Source organism: Rhynchophorus ferrugineus, unplaced genomic scaffold (assembly GCF_030347505.1).
Source record: "Rhynchophorus ferrugineus isolate W39M unplaced genomic scaffold, kcgeb_rfMv2 rfM1, whole genome shotgun sequence".
Taxonomy (NCBI): Eukaryota; Metazoa; Arthropoda; class Insecta; order Coleoptera; family Curculionidae; genus Rhynchophorus; species Rhynchophorus ferrugineus.
In genome coordinates, this window is record NW_027472580.1 from 7801271 (window position 1) to 7817381 (window position 16111).

Consider the following 16111-nt stretch of genomic DNA (forward strand, 5'->3'; position numbering starts at 1 on the left):
GCTCCGATCACGCACACCTTCTAAATGTTGCGTGAGATTTGGAAAGTTGTAAAAGAGCTGAGTGCAGAAGAAAAAAAATACACAAACGAAATTCGGTGGAATTTACTAATAAATGTGGCAATCAGAAAGGACCTGTCGCCCGTTCTGATTCTTTATGGCGTCTTATCGGAATGGAAATTTACCTTTTTCTTATTTAATGTTTTGTTGCTTAACTGCTAATAGATTTATATGTATGGTTTCGTTCGGCAAACTGGTGAAAACTAGCTTACCAATAAAAATATTCCACTTAACGATAAGATTTACAATATTATATGAATATTGACAAAGAAATTCCTAGTTTACAGGTATAAGATTTTATCTAAATTAATCTAAATTATTTTTAAACGACCTCGAAAAAGGAGGATGTTCTATGTTCGGCTGTATCTTCAAAGACACGTACAAAGTTTCGACGTATTTTTTATCCAAAATAATGAGATATTTGTTTATAATGTTATTTCTGAGCTGATGTGACGAAAAATCAAAAGTATAAAAACCATTCAGCTTGATTTTTAAGCACTAACCTTAAGATATTAGATTAGAACGTTGTAATCGTTGTAATAACTAAATAAAAGTAATCAAAATACTTACTTTGACCTATCGACTACACGTATTTTATATTCTACTATATACACACAATTTAGCTTAATATCTATCTAAACCTATTTATCTATTTACAATATTCTTTAAATACTTTCAAACTGATTACTTGGAAGGCAGTCCTGTGCCCAGAAGATACAAAAACAATAATACAATTTTGTGGCATATACACAAAATTAAATTACAAACAAAACAAATTTAATTGCTCGGCACCGACTTCAAAGTGACCAATTGTAGTAGTAGTTGTAGTTGAAATAATATTGTAAACAGATAAGTAGGTTTAGGTAGGTATTAAGCTACATTTTTTCTATACAGTAGAATATAAAATACGTGTAGTAGACAGGTTCAATAAGTTTTTTGCTTACTTTTGTTTAGTTACTACAACGATTATTACGTACATATTTTATTTTAAAACGTTTTTTTGTGGTAAAAATCTAACTTCGGTTATTTTTAAATTTTTTTGTTAAAAATATTATTTGTTAGTCAATTATATATTTTATACTTGTTATCTATGATTTGACCACAAAACATAGGAGAGCGTAAGGGGAACTCTTGTAACAAAGTTATAGATTAGTTGAGAGTATTTACGAGATGGCAGAAGAAGAAAGAGTCAATTTTCTTTGGCTTAAGCGAGTGGAACCTTGATATATGACTGTATATGGTGCTTATAAGTTTTGCAGTCATCATTAAGGTTATAATAATAAACTTCAGAATCCGAACATGCAATATTGTAATTAAGAAAATAGTGGCACTGATAGTTCATATGGTGGGGGCAGCGAGTTCTAGTCTAGTATAAGTTGCTAAAACTGAATAAATCTCTTATTGCAGTTATCTGCCGATATTAATTTAATAAATTAAACGACGTATTATAATCGACGCAAAGTCATCCTCTTCCACGACAAAGCTCGGTCCCAGATTGCAAGAGTTGTAAATGATGCTGCATACTGTTTCATCTCGAGTAGAAAGTTCTATCTCACCTACATATACACTACGAGGCAGAATACACACCAGACATTGCGTCTTCTAATTGCCATGTATTCAACAGCTCAATTGCTGACAGAAGGATGGCATATGGATATGAAAGATGGACATCACTACATAGTATAAAACAAAGTCGCCTTTTCTGTCCCTATATCCCTATGTGCGCTTAAATCTTTAAAACTACGCAACGGATTTTGATGCGGTTTTTTTCAATAGATAGAGTGATTCAAGAGGAAGGTTTATATGTATAATACATGCATAATATACTAAGGCAACATTGCTAATTTTAGAGGTTTCTAACGTGATGTCGTAAATTAACCTATTTTTTAGGCTTATTTAGCAATTAGCAAAAACGCTGCCTAACCCTACGAGTTAGATCAAATTAATGTACTACAGTATTGTACACCATAAAAAGGTCTACAAAAAGTCCGCGATGGTATATGTTTATCTTTTAGGGATAACCCACATTAACCATTTTTATTGTTTACTTTTTACGTGATAAAATGGCTTATTTACGAAGCTATTTTAAGCAATACGGCATTAATCCTTATCGAATTAAGTACCTTAAATACAGTGTGCAATTAATATAGATCAATATGGTTCCTTACAGCATGTAAATTAAACAAATATTTTCGGAGATATTACAAATTTAAAATTTGCGTTTAAAAATGTGTAATGTAATAAAAATTGTATGAATTTAGATATTCCAAAGATAGCAGGAAATCTTCATAGTAAGTATAGGGGAAGAGGAATTGTTTTACTCCAAATTTAATGCGTGCAGGCCAAGGGCAGTAATGAATGAACCAAAAATACTGGATCGATTTTAATCATGTTTTCATTGAGTGACATAGGCATATATATTTTATGCCCGTGTAAAGTCGGAGCGGGCCGCTATGTTTTTATATACAACGTTCATATTTTTTCTGTAGTGTATTTAATTTAGTATCAGCATTGCACCCGTGCGAAGCCGGGGCGTGTCGCTAGTTATATATAATGATGGGTAATATTTGGTTAATTGATCACAAGTAAATAAGGCAATATTGCAACTAGATCACCTTACTTGAGTTATCAAGATCAATGTCTGATATATGGTCATATATTAAAAGTAGATTGTTAAGCACAGACAAGAAGGAAAAGACATCAGCTGGGTGCAGGTTTTATACAAATTTATATTCATCTACGAATATAAATTCTCATTACTCAATTTAAAATAGATAGCCAATAGACAATAAATTCAGTATTTTATATTTTTTATTATGGCTTATTTGAGTCTTATTATATTCTATTAATTTTCCATATTTTATCATATGGTAATAACAAAACTTGATATAAAATTAGAGGGGATTCATTAGTTTTACCAACTTTATGATTTCTGGTATGAACTTGTTCGGTAATTAAAATTTAATTAGTTCTATAACTCGGCAGAGATAACCTTTAGTTAATTAACTTTAATGTCTGATATATTTGCCTCATTTCAAATAACATCCGAGGTTCTAACGCTCTCGACGAATCCGTAAATGCTTGCCAAAAACATGTGTTCACCATATTCAGGTAGAATGCGTCTAAGCGCCCGACAAAGAGGTTCAAAATATTTAAGGTTATTGGTTCGAATTAAATGTTATAAAATTATTGATAGCGTAATGGTCGAAGTTCGACTATAATTCATTAAGTTAATAATGTTAATTTTGTAAAAGTATGTATAATGTATCATCTTTAGAATATGTAATTTGATCTATTGCTTTAGCAATGAACATAGACATATAATGTACCGTATACATTCACGTCATTCACGGGCAGCATGTATTTTGCATGAGATTAACTTCTGTTATTTGACTTAATGTCCTGTAATAGCTATCAAAATCATAAAAGGAAACAGTGGAAAATCACAACTAATAGCTGTTATTTTCATTTTTTTTTAGTATAGTTATTTTTTTGTTTGTTAGTTGCCAATTGTTTTATATATTTAAGATTATTTTTAGATCAATATGTATGTAGTTAGTACTTTCAATATTTGATTGGTACTTTGTGCGTTACATTGTATGAATATAATTTTTAATATTTGGACAGCAATATAGATAATAAAGGGTTCAAAGATAATATAGTTTTGGCAGGTGACTCACTCTAACATCACTTTTGATATCTGTGGTTGATCACTGTACATGCTAGCAAAAATAATAAAATTATTACCTTCTTTACTAGTACTGATACTCATGTTACGCCCGGCCTTTTTTAAATGTTGAATGTAATGTAATGGAAGCAATAATCCAATGCTTCTTAAGACATGAACTCCTGCAAGATTTCTAGCCTTTGACCTGTACTATGATGACAGTATAATACTGAAATGTAATCTATGTAGCCTGAAAATGTAATCTTGCAGCCGATTCAATCAGGTTCTATTTATTTCGGGTGACAGTTTCAGACACTTTTTTCCTAAGCTCTCTTTTAGTAGTCACGCAATAACATTAAAACGCCTGAAAATGTAATCCTGCAGCCGATTCAGTCAGGTTCTTAAAGGTATTATAGTAAGGAGAAGTTTGTAATAGTCACAATTGTTTCATTGGAGGTAATCTAAATTGGTTTGAATAATTGAAACCTCCAAACATTGTAGTTTTATGGTCGAAAATATGTCAGTTGTACTGAACTTATCAAATAAGTATGTTTAAATTTTATTTACTGCCGGCAAACCACACTATAGAACCGCAAATAGAATTCAGAAGACATTATTTTAATGTCGCTTTAGTGTATAATATTGAATGAAAATGTAATGAAATGTATTTTGATACAGCGCGAGGTAATTGAAATAACAATTCCAAATTGCATTTTAAGAGGTAATTGGATTACAAATTGTACCCATTTGTAATTAATTGTATAATTGTTTTATATTTATAACATAGTCATCTAAAATTACATGAGTTCCTGGAGAATATCACGGATCAAAGGATCCAAAGGAGTCAGAGTATTTAATTCGTTGACCGAAATATTAAAGGTTATATTTTTATCGTTGCTCAATGCAGTTTGTCTCATCAGAAACAATTAAATGCAATTCAAATTAATAAAGCGCATAAGTCATCCGTTTATATATCTGGGAACTTGGAGCGGTATTGGATTTAAAAAATTTCCTGGTAATTTGTTACAGTAAATGCCCTTGACTGTCTTCTCTAATCAAATTAAACTACAGTTAATCGATTTAGTTCGTTTTGAATTTAATTTTTATAAGAAAGAATAGTACAGAATTCATATATTACATGTTCTTATGAGTTATATCTATTATAGATACCATATCTGATCAAAGAAAAATACTTGTTCCTGTATTTAAACTGAAATGAACATTTTTTTATTAATATTCAATAAATTGAAACTAGATAGTGTTTAAAAAGCAAGTTTTTTTTTAAGTTTTTAAAGTAATTATGCACTAATATGTAACAATACTTTTTTGTTGTTATAACGTTTCATTATATTATTGTAGATAATAAAATTTTGATACAATACAATATTTGATTATATTGACTTCTCTTTTTATTTTTGTATAAATTTTTTGTACCGTTTTCTGTCTCTGCTCAATCTTTTTGCTGCGCCTGGGGCTTTTCTTTCTGTCTTGTGTCCCCCATGCGCTATAAGTATCCCTACCAACTGACTTGTCTTTCTTTCTTATATTTATATGTACTCTTCCACTGATTCGATATTGAGGTCCCTATTTATTTCCTTGCCTCCCATCATGTACATCTTTGCTACTTTTATTTCCCTTTGACAATACTTAGGTCTTACAAGTAACATACATTTTTTTAATTTGCGTTTTAGTTTTGCTTGATATTTCCATTTTGACAATAAATTTTGTAGCGAAGTAAAAATTCCTAGTTTTTTCAATTTTGGTATTCATTTCCACATCTTCAATTTCATTTGTTTCAATTTGTATACCCAGATACATGCATTTACTTTAAAACCATATCAAACTATACTATTGCTATACTAATGTTATACTAAGATTATTAGAGGTTTTTAAAAAATAAATATCTAATATCTAACATTTGATGTGTTAAAGTGAGATGTCTAGTTATCTAGTTTTCCGGAATATAAAAAAACGTGTTGGGAAGACTATCTACCACATATATAATTAACCTAGCTATTATTTTATTACAATTATTATCAAATAAACTAAATAATAAAGTAAATAATTATCAAATATTTATAATAATAATTACAAATACTGTTGCGATGGTCGCGAGTTCGAATCGAGCTGAATGTTTGTGACTGTAATCGTAAATGTCTTTAGGCAACAGTGGAAAATCCGTCAAAGAATAACCATCCCAGACACGCCAGTAAACAGGCTGGGTAAGACCGGACGTCTTCTAATATGGTCTCTAAGTTGGTCACTGGCCAGACGGTAGGCTTAATGCCGAGGACCATGGTTCGGAGCTTACGTTAAACAGTCCAGATATACCCTCGCTGGTAAAAAGGAAACTTTAAAATATATAAAAAAGTAAAAATAATCCTATGCTTTATGGCTTATTTCAACAAAAACCTTTAACGAGAGCTTCTTGAGCTACTACAACATATTTTAATAGCCAATTTTTATGTCAATCATCCATGTAAAATCCAACGAAACGAAAACGAACATGTGAAATGTAATAATTTTATTATTAAGGAAAAAATTACGTTTCATATAATAAGCTATTGCATATTATTTATTTAAGTGAAGTGAACATTATGTATGAAATGATTCAGATATAAAAAAGAAATCAAAAGCTTTATCAAAAAATAATTTCGGTGGTCTTTTTTCTAATTATTAGCAGTTATGTTGCTAAAACAGTAAAAAAAGATCGCAGAATTTCAATCTGTGAATGATAATTAAAATACAAAATAATTTTAGTCGTTGGCTTTATGCTATTGTTTGTTTTGCTTGATATTTCTTTAGTAATTATAAATATATCTCATTATTGTTTTTGTTTCAGCAAATCCACCCAATGAAATGCTAATTCCTTAGTGAAGCTTCAGTTCATTGGTAAGTTGGCTCGTGTAAAACCAAATTAAAGTAATTTTGATATGGTCACCATAAAAAATGGACTGATACGGAAAATAGCATTTCTACTATTGTGAGAAAGATCTAAGGCTAATCACTATTAACACTTTTCTTGCCTATAAACTTTTATATTTCTATATTTTCTGTGCTTTAATAGATTTCCTAACATAGAAGGGTTTGGCTAAATAAAATATATGGAGTACAATATAACTGTTTTCTTTTTATTGTTGTTTATTTAATTTTAATAATTGTGGTATTAGTCGTATTGAAGAACATTTTAAAATTATTTTTTCCCTTCTCTGTTTGATACCATGACAACCTGTTTCAAAACAATAGGCCACTGTGTTGTCCATCTTCTAATAAACATTTTTGTATTATTTTTTGAGCTTCAATCTGTAGGTGTAGCTCCCATTCCTCTACGTAAATCCGTTGCTGAGACTGGAGATGTCGCTTGACTTGAGCATCACGTGCTGTTGTTCTCCTACTCCACTCAGCACCAATGCTAGCTCGTTGTATGTTGTGCTTGTCATATGTCGTTGTGTGTCGTTGTTAAAGTTTCCTCTGGTTATTTATGCTATATTGTTTTATTTCCTGCCTTACTTTTCGTACCCTTACTGCACTTTGATACACATTAAGCTTGTTCCGTAACGCCTTGCTCTGGAACCTTTCTGTTGTTTTAATGTTGCTGCTCCAAATGATGATGCTCTTGATGATGGATTTGTATACCATCGTTTTACTTCCACTACTTAAATGGGAGTGGCAATCTGTTAACACAACTCACAATACAGAGCTTGCTGTCGATTTGTTATTGCTTGGTCCAGATGTGCTGCTGCCAAGTTAGCCTACGATCCAAGTATACACCCAAGTATTTTGCATGTTCCTTTTATCGAATGTTTCATTATATAGTTATTTCGACGGACAGGTTTCTCTCCTCAGAGTCAAGTCCACTTCACAAGTGGACTTGATTTGGTTTGACTTTATTTTAAATTGGTTAAACCATTTCGCAATGTTATTTAGATGACATTGGAGTTGGATTGAAGCAGTTTTTGGGCTGGAATACACCGAGAGGACGGAGAGTCATCGGCGTAGGTCGTGGTCAGTTCGTTCTCCCTAGTTGGAAGGTCTGCAGTGTAAATCAGGTACAATACCGGTCCCAGTATTGTGCAGAGCAGAATACTCATCTTTACACTAAATCATGAAGCTTCTTCGATTAAGCTAGGATGAAAGGATATGGCCATATGTATGTGGACTTTTTTTTACTGTATGCCAGTCCATCATGCCAGGCTTTATCAAAGGCTCACAATTATGCCTAAGAAAGTACTATTGATGACATCTACAGTTCGATGTAATACTTATTCATCTACAGTACATCTACAGAACTTGTTCGATTATTCCATGGTTATATACATGGACTCATTTTGACCAGGTGACCAGGGATTATGTTGTTTAGTTGCTCCATCACTCTATTTTTTATGGGTTTTCCGTTAGTTTACCAATTACTTGTAGGGGGTTTATAGGTCTATACGAGGTCCGATTCTGCGATGGTTTGCCTGGTTTGGGCACTTTTACAATTAGGGCGGTTTTCTAGTTTCCTGGGAAGCTCAAAGCATCCATTAAATATTTTAACTAGGCTCATGATTCCCTTATATGGTAGATGTTTCAAGATAGTTGCGTCGACAATATCATAGCCTGGTGCTGTTCCTTCCTTGAGTGTTGTTATTGAAAAAAAGGTACTAATTGTCTCCTTATTTGATCTTGCCCACCCTTCTATGTTGTTACAATTAATGGAATACATTTTATGTTATTTTTTTGTTAAATTTACTTTTCAATCAATATAAATTATATCTTGAATTTTTGTACATTAATTCTCTTATGTCTGATTACCAATACAGTTTAGGATAAACTTTTTTTAATTTTTATAGGGACTTTTTTGTTTGGACTCCCCAATTTCGGTAAGTTTTTATTATTCTATCTTACTAAAATCACCATTCAAGTGACAAAATCATTATATGCGTATTATTTATTAGTTTTAGATTAAAATTTTCAGCAAGGTATGTAGATATTTTCATTATATTTTATTTTAAATGATGTAACTTATTTTGTTTAATTAATAAGGATGCTGATAACATTGATAAAGCACAATTTCCCGTCTGTAAGTAATAAAAATTAACAACGAATTATATTCCATGGTCGCGGCACCAACCAGAACGGACGCTTTTAGATCGATCTTTAACCTTGGTCATTGGCTACTTGACTGGGTTAAAGTTATTGGTGACCATGATGGGGAGAAGTTACGAAATGGCAACGGCGAGTTTAGTTTCTACTCTGTTTTATTATAAATAGTCCGCTACAAATTTATTACGATTAATTGTAGTTCATAACGGTCACCAATAATAGTTTCAGATGAGTTCAGCACCTCTTAACAGAACAAACTTTTCTAGTCTTATAAAATATGTATCGTTGCATTAGTGCAATGAATATTTCGTTTTAGTTATAATGGACCTGCTTCATTTGGCATTGTCTAATATTCTTTGCTTGTAAGATTATCACGTAGTATACAGGGGATGGAGAAATATCAACATTTGATATAACACAATATTTATTTATTAGGTGTTAACCACTTTGCGTTTATAGTAGCTGCGGAATTTCATTACAGAATAAGCTCATAGAGTGTTTGAATAGTTTCCAATAGAATATTGTCCCAAAATACCGTAAAATCCGTCAATTATTCCAGAAATGTTGGAGATATAAATCTATTAATATTTGATGTGTTGATGCTCGTCAAACCAAGACTGAAGCTCCTTAGCTGCGTGTAAGGGCGCATTATTTTATTGAAATAGGGCAGTGTTTGGCATCAATATGCTGGTCATGATAAGAACATCAAGTTGAGATATTATTTCGCAGTAATTTGGCCAGTATGATGATGAATGAAAGGACTAGCCGAAAGCCACTGTATTGCCTCCCAAATCATAGCGAAATATCCCCTACGCTGTAGGAAGCAAGCAGTCCGAATCGCAAACTGCGAAACACTGGGTGAATGAGTTGAGTTGTCGATGCTGTGAATGTTGTATTTAGCTGTCACTTTCGCCGAGGTAGTTTTACGAGGGCGGTCCGATAAGTATTTAGCCTCACCGCCCGATTGGGCCACTATCGCAAGAGGAATCGCGTGTGGAAGCGGGTGTGATTATGAGTTTTAGAAAAATGTAAAAAGAGCAATTTTAGTCAGTGATTGGATTATTGTTTGTGGAAAGGAAATCGCATAGTGAAAGCAAAGAGCGCTTGGATACTGTGTACTATGATTTTTCTCTTTTAATGGCGGCTGTCGAAAATTGGTTTAATGAGTTTCAATGTAGTTGCACGTCGGTTTTTGATGGGCGTGCTCCAGAGACGGTTTCCGCCGAGGATAACATGATAAATATCCATGATCTCGTATTGGCAGACTGCTAATTGAAGGTACGCGAGTTATCTGAGACAGTGTGCATCTCAAAAGATGGCATGGGTTATCCTTTATGAAATTTTGAGCATGAGAAAGCTGTCGGCGTGATGAGTGTCGCGTTTGTTCACTCCTGACAACAAGTGCAATCCTGAAACCACCTCAGAGCAGTGTTTGAGGCTGTTTAAGCGCAATCCGAAATATTTTCTGCATCGTTTCATGACCGTTGACGAAATATGGATACACTGGTACACACCAGAGAGCAAGGAACAGTTGAAACATTGGACTTCGTCCGGTGAACGTACTTCGCATCGGGCGAAGAGAGTCCTATCCACCGTAAAACTTATGGTCATCACTTTCTGGGCTTCACAATGTGTTCTGAATTCGATGTCGACTATCTGGAGAAGGGCTAGACGGTCAGGAGGTTGTACTATGCCTATTTGACGCCTTGCAGAAAAAAACCGCCTCATTTGACAAGAAAAAAGTGCTCTTGTACCATGATAACACAATAATCCAATATGGACATTATGTCCGCCATGGAGACTATGACGGGCTAAAGAAGTTGGAGCATCGCTGGGTCAACTGTATCGAGCTAAAAGGAGACTATTTTGGGAAATAAATTGTTACTTTTCCAAAATTTTTCTATTGTAGCTTAAGTACTTATCGGACCACATAAGCATCTTTGGAATAAGCGTATTGCATTTCATGGAAGTTATATTGACTGACTGACTGACTGACTGAATATTTGCAGAATAAAAAGGTGCTATGTATCAGGTGTTTGCATGTAGAATGTGAATCGAAATGGCAGAGTAACTGTTAACAACCTAAACAAACTGTTAAATGCGATGATTTTGAGAGAATTGTACTCTGCATAAACAGCAGTTTTTCATTTAGTATTATTGGCTTCTTCGGTTTATACATTCGCTAATTATGCAACGCTATAAATTACATTTTGAACTTATTTTATTTAACTCTCAAATAATTAGACTTTTAAACAGCTTAACAATCGATGTATCTATGTTGCCGGATGTTGATATGCGATGGGTGAGATCCAAAAGCAGGGAGAATGACTACCACACGAATTGATTGAAAATATTATTTTGAACCGTTTCAACATCCGGTTTCATTTCTTGGCGGGCAAAGACGAAGAGTTTACTGAGCCGTATTGGGACTGGCCATGGAAATATGACCTCAACACGGAAGATATAATAAATATTCATGGCCATAAAGTCTTCCTGTGTATATGGTGGGGTTAGCAAGGTTTAGTTTATTATGAGCTGCTGAAGCTGAATCGCTGGTTCAGACGCAAATTCTTCTTCTTGTATGACAACGCTCAGTGACGCGTTGCAAAAGTTTTAAGAAATATATTGTTGCTGTTCAAATCCATGCAGCTTGGTCGGCACACGATTTATGAATGCTGAAGAAGTGCGGAAATGGATCGATTATTGGATTAATGATTACTTACAGCAATATGGGTAAAAGTTATAGAAAACGATGGATGGAAAAGTCCAAGAAAAGTATGAAAAACATTTTGGTTAATATGTATTTTATTAATTTTTCTCGACAAATACTTTTTAAAGTGAATGAATGATCTGAATACGTGCAAGCACTTAATAAAATAGCATGTTAACTATTACCAATATAGCTTATATGTTTCTATATATTTACCACAATATATCATACTCATCACTTTTATTTCCGCATTTCAACGCTACACCTTTCTATGACAACCGGTGTAATTAATAGCGCCAGAAAAAAAAACAAACTAGAAATAAATTGCACTTAACAAAAAAAAAAACTTTCACGTAATAAATTTGAAAACGTTCACACGGGAGTTGTAAAAAACATATATAACAGTTATAAATAATTTAGCAATCCAATTAATCCATAATTTTCGCCAATGGTGAAAACCCGGAGATAACTGGGATAATTCAAACCTGTCGATGGATGTTCTTTTTTTGGACGGAGTCAAAAACACAAAACATAGTGAATAGGGAAGAAAATTCAGCCATACTTTAGTAATAAAGTTTAAATTTATTTTGCCAGCAGATGACAATTGCCACATATTAATGATGAAATTAAAATATAACGATATCATTTTATTTAAATATGTTTAATATTTTAAGTAAATATTTAGAAAATTCATGAAAACAACACAATCATATAATTGTACAATTTTTTTTTAATATTTTAAAGTCCTGCTATTTAACGTAGGCTCTGAACCACGGTCCTCGGCATTCAGCCCACCGACAGGCGAGTGACCCACGCAGAACTAATCTCAGAAGACATCCGGTCTTACCCAGCCTGGTTACTGGCGTGACTGGATCATGCCATGCCTCAGCACGATTCGAACCCACGACTATCGTAGCAGTAGGTGGACTGTCTTGTCGGCTTTAGCTCAGCATTATTTACCAACCAAGCGGGCTGTATAATTTTTATACATGACTAATGAAGCATTTCTTATTCCAATTGTAATATCAGTTTAAATGGGAATGTACAAAATGTTCTATTTTTATTAACTTTTAATATATTGGCATGTAAATGAATTTGCTTTCAGTGAACATGAATGACAAAATTAGTAATTATTATATTTATTACTAGCGACCCGCCCCGGCTTCGCACGGGTGCAATGCTGATACTAAATTAAATACACTACAGAAAAAATATGAACGTTGTATATAAAAACATAGCGGCCCGCTCCGACTTTGCACGGGCATAAAATATATATGCCTATGTCACTCAATGAAAACATGATTAAAATCGATCCAGTATTTTTGGTTCATTCATTACTGCCCTTGGCCTGCACGCATTAAATTTGGAGTAAAACAATTCCTCTTCCCCTATACTTACTATGAAGATTTCCTGCTATCTTTGGAATATCTAAATTCATACAATTTTTATTACATTACACATTTTTAAACGCAAATTTTAAATTTGTAATATCTCCGAAAATATTTGTTTAATTTACATGCTGTAAGGAACCATATTGATCTATATTAATTGCACACTGTATTTAAGGTACTTAATTCGATAAGGATTAATGCCGTATTGCTTAAAATATCTTCGTAAATAAGCCATTTTCTCACGTAAAAAGTAAACAATAAAAATGGTTAATGTGGGTTATCCCTAAAAGATAAACATATACCATCACGGACTTTTTTGTAGACCTTTTTATGGAGTACAATACTGTAGTACATTAATTTGATCTAACTAATTAATTTAATCTTGATAATCTAACTCGTAGGGTTAATCAGCGTTTTTGCTAATTGCTAAATAAGCCTAAAAAAATAGGTTAATTTACGACATCACGTTAGAAATCTCTAAAATTAGCAATGTTGCCTTAGTATATTATGCATGTATTATACATATAAAGCTTCCTCTTGAATCACTCTATCTATTGAAAAAAACCGCATCAAAATCCGTTGCGTAGTTTTAAAGATTTAAGCGCACATAGGGATATAGGGACAGAAAAGGCGACTTTGTTTTATACTATGTAGTGATTGTCTAAATAACTTTTTGTGTGAAAGTTAATATAATAATTCTGAGTGATAACTGATTTCCTTTTGTTGCATTGTGGGCTTAAATATAACACAATATATTATTAACATTTCACTTAAATATTTCCTAAATACTATCAAATAGAAAATATTTATAAATCCAGAGACAAATACTATTTGATTTTACAATTTTTGCTTGAAACAAATATGAAAACAATGAATTTTCATTACTATAAAAGTATTTCACTATAAATACAATGCAAGATATATTATTTTTATGGCCGTTTATTTTATATTTTTTCATTGATGTATACTTATTATCTATATATGCTGAATTATATTTAGATGTTTTAATAAAAAATGTTCAGTCGTTTCCCATTGCAATTTTGTTGACCTTCCTAATGCACCAAACGGCACGTAACTATTATAATGCTAATTATAATATCTTGTTGAGGATGGTCAACATGATTTATTATATTAGAAATTACATGTATTGGCTATACTCTGAATAGTTACACACACCACGATTTTCTACAATTATTTTATATTAATTATATACTTACTCTTAGTTGTTTCCACGCTCATCACCCTGTCTTAGTATTCTCAGCTCATTGCATCATAATTCCACTTCCAGAAGGATGTATTCACTCGCTGTCAGATTCTCAGCCACTATTCTAGTCAATAACTAAGCTGTTAATTTCCATTCTAACATTAGATCACAATTCCACCATTTGTCAATTCCTTCTTCCGTGTGTCTGATGGAGTTCATCCAAATGGAAGGGTGTTATTCTAGACAATCCTTTCCACATACACAAACAGTTCTTGCCTGTATATCTTTCTCGACCTGCATATCGACTGTAACAGTTATTTTCCACATCCCATAACAATTCGATTTTATTAAATATGCAGTGGTAGAGAGGAAGATATTACATTAAAAAAATTAATTACATAAAACACAATTAAGCATTACATTTATATCTCCCAAGTCACCACTTAAAATACTTCACTGTGCAAGCGAATCCTTAATTACAACCTTTGCCGACCACTTGTTGTAATGATGCAAGTAATTATTAAAAATTATTATGATTAACATTTTCCTTTTTCCATCTACTTTTGATTTCTTTATACTATTTTTATTAGTGTCTTGCCAGAAGGAGGAAAAAATCTTGAGAAGGAAAATATGGTCTAGTCTTAAAACAAATTTAAAAATTGCACCAAGCAATACTTTATACATGTTGATAGTTGAACCTGTATAATGTATTGTATATCAGTTCACTGCTACTTTGGGTAGACTATAAGTAAAATTCTAAGAAATGCTGCTGAAAATATTTAAACATTCGAGGAAATACCAAGGTAGATATGTAAATGTTACGCATGCGGCCAACCAAATCCTTTTTATTTTCTTTATTTGAATAACAAAATATTTGCAGAGGGAATATTATAATTTGATTTTTTTTATAATCCCAAATGATTTGATGAATAAATTATTTTTTCTTCTGGCAACAACAATTTTATCTCTATTGAGAAGCGGAAGTTATTCATGCCTCAAACATCATTGATCACTTTTTTTTTAATGACCAACGTGCTGCTATTACTGCTACTGCTGAACGGTACCAAGACATGATTCGAAATGTTCTTGTGCCTGAAATAGAACAGCAAGGACCAGAGGACATGTGGCTTCAACAAGATGGAGCCACAGCACACACAGTTCGTTCAACAATTCAATTATTGAATGGCGTTTTTCCACGAAGACTAATTTCGCGAAATGGCTATTTAGCTAGGCGGATCTCTGGATTTAACAGCACCAGACTTTTTCTTATGGGGTTTTTTAAAATCCAAAGTTTATGTGATTAAGCCCCAAACGATTCAACATCTTAAAGACAATATTCGTCACGAAATTGAAGAAATTCAGCCTCAAATGTAGTAGGATATAAAAAATACCTTAAAAAGAGCCGAAAGTTGCATAGCGAATCGCGGTCACCATTTAGTGAATATAATTTTTCAGTCATAACAAAAATAATGAAGGACCAAATAAACTTTTGATGAAAACCAACTTACGTATCTTTTTTTTGAATAAAGTCATAGGATATTAAAAGGCTAGCGGGACTTTTGCTTTACCTGTTAAATATTAGAGTCCTAATGACAAAACAAAATAATCAAACTATGTCTCCCACGCGCCCATCTAAGTTTTCCTTCAATATTTCCTATGTTCTGCGATCGAAGTAACGTTAGCAGTTGAAGTTAACCGATTAGACGGATGCCTTGAAATGCGGTTGGCTGACGATAAAAGTCATTGCCATTTTTCATTTGGAGAAAGGAAGAAAAAAACATAACAACGACACCGCGAACTTCATGATCGCGAAATGGTAACGACCATTTCAGGGTTAAATATGAGGTTCTTAACCTTCGTGGTGTGATTGATTTACCAATTATTCGTCTTTTAATTATACGGCCCTCGGTACCACTTATCTCGGAAATTCATCTCGTATTGTGGATCAATCCGGCCGGCAGCGTGGCCCGTTTTTTCTCCGTCCATTGTGAAACAAC

The 16111-nt window shown here is 32.8% G+C and overlaps 1 protein-coding gene across 1 annotated transcript in view; it reads left to right on the plus strand.

The window, feature by feature from the left end:
- The window catches only part of gus (splA/ryanodine receptor domain and SOCS box containing gustavus), a 457580-nt gene that overhangs the window by 97882 nt on the left and 343587 nt on the right, over positions 1-16111 (plus strand). The window contains exons 3-4 of the mRNA XM_076415445.1: positions 6567-6616; positions 8557-8586. The gene's annotated coding sequence lies outside the window, so the exon portion shown is untranslated. The remainder of the gene's footprint in view (positions 1-6566; positions 6617-8556; positions 8587-16111) is intronic.